Source organism: Rhagoletis zephyria, unplaced genomic scaffold, assembly GCF_001687245.7.
Source record: "Rhagoletis zephyria isolate East Lansing unplaced genomic scaffold, Rhagoletis_zephyria_1.1 Rzeph_scaffold_02289, whole genome shotgun sequence".
Taxonomy (NCBI): Eukaryota; Metazoa; Arthropoda; class Insecta; order Diptera; family Tephritidae; genus Rhagoletis; species Rhagoletis zephyria.
The window spans coordinates 8,324-10,617 of NW_016159373.1; positions in this window are offsets into that span (position 1 = coordinate 8,324).

Genomic DNA, 2,294 nt, shown 5'->3' on the forward strand with positions numbered 1-2,294 from the left:
TATGCTTTTTTACTGCAGACAAGTTGTTGCCTCAAAACACAGCAGAAATCTTCCAATCAGGGCTGCCAACTCTCCTTAGTTATGAGGTGCCATATTGAGGATAAAAAAGTGCCAAATAGAAAAATAAAAGTGCCAAAAAAGGTGTAATTCCTTTTAATCATTCACATTTAGCAATAAAATAAAGCCACATTTTCAAAACAAAAGTGCAATGATAAAATAAGATAAACCAGTTGAATAGCCTTTATAAATTAGAAGTGCTGCTACCATTTAGTAGGGCGGAAAAGTGTTCCCTCCATAATTTAAGTACGCTCTGGACATCAGTTACTAGGTCGCCATTATTGTTCTTACAGGAGTGCGCCCCGGTCTTTAAACCTTCCGTAAGTCGCCTAACTCTCTGGTAAAATTTTCGGGCATTCCTCCTGTCGGCCAGCATTTCAAGCTCTTCGCACTCACGTATTTCGGCCTCTCTCTTCTTTTATCTACCAGTTCGCAGATGATTTTTTGTTCATCTCTGCTGGAAGTCAGTTCGTAGACGCGGTAGATAACCTGCAAGACAAACTATGCCGTTTTGGCGCTGAGTGTAACCTGCTCAATTTGACATTCAATCCTGCTAAAACAAATGTTATGCATGTAACTAAAGGTCCAAGAAAAGAAATTGACATTTTCTTAAGCAACAATAGGATTCCACAAGTCAATGAGCTCAAAACTCTAGGCAGAACGCTAAACAGCGCCATGAACTTCAAAAACCATTATGCCTCCACGGTTGAGGCGGCGTCTGGAAGCATAAATTTCTTTAAATATTTCACTGGTATAAAATCAGGACTTCATCCTCAGAAGACTTTAAATATCTATAAATCCATAGTTTGCTCAAAGATTGAGTATGGTTACACTACAGCTGCCAACAGTGCAAAAACAGCTTTCAACAAAGTTACAGTACTTAAAAATAAATTTCTAAGAAGATGTCTTGGTCTCACTCCCTCAACTCCCGTTTCCACCATCTACGCCATTGCGAATGAGCTCCCACCTCCTGAGCGTTCTCGATGGCTCACTGCAAAAGAGCTGATTAAGATCTTTATCCATAATATTCCTCTAGCTAACTCCATCATAGAAAATCCAGGTTTACACTCAAGCTACTCGACAGTATACCGACAGTATCAACACATTTTTGACCGTCTTGATGCAATTGACTGCTGTTCCTCGCCTCCTAATATTAAAATCTTTCTGAAAACCTTTACAGGCAATAAAGCCTCCTTAACGTCTGAGTGTCTTAAAGCACACTATGCAAAGCTTTTGAATAACTATTTGGCGGATGATTATCAGATCATGTACACCGATGCGTCTTTAGCGGATCAAACAACTGGCTGTGGCATCTTCGACTTCTCTGACAAGTCTGAACATGCATTTCATATCCCTATTAAGACTTCATCATCCTTTGGTAAGCTCCTTGCCATAGACGAAGCGATTGAAATAGCAAAAAGGAAGAGTTATCGCAAACTGGCCATATTCACTGACAGTCTAAGTTCTTGTCAGATACTCAAACAACCCAAAACCACAAATAGTATTGCCTGTGGGATTTTCAGAAAGATATCTGAAGCAAATTTCCTAATAGACATTGTATGGACGCCTAGCCATAAAGGTATACTAGGTAATGAGAAAGCTGACCAAATTGCCAAAGATGCAACGATTAATAGTCCTAGTAGAAACTAAATTCACGATGGACGAAGCCACCAGGCAGATAAAAGAGGACATGTACAACGTTTGGTATAACTCCTTTTTGGAATACTCAAGGGATCACCCTAATATTTTTGCTTCTACTTTTGGCAATAGGAAAAAACGGACATGGTCAGGAAACTTTTACTGTCCCCTGCTGAGGTCAAACGGCTGAACAGGATTTTAACCGGTCATACTTATGACAGAACATATCTATGTAAAACTCGTGTTTTAAGTACAAATCAGTGTTTCTGTGGACAAGCTGGTGGTTACGTACACCAGACATTTCACTGCAGGAGACTCATAAATATCAGAAACAATATCGACATTTTCAAAAACCACAAAACTTTTGGAGATTTTTAATGGAAACAACACTGCCAAGGTTCCACAACTTTCCAAATGTTTACAAAAAGCCAACGTCAATTTTTAATTACAAACCCCCTTTTGTATTTATGTATTTATGTACAACTCTGTATTTGTAACATTCCAAACCGAACCCATTTCGCTCAAAACCGGATAATCCACGATTTTAAAATATACGTCAATACGTATAAGCCTCAAGCTACTTGGCCACTCGATTTTTA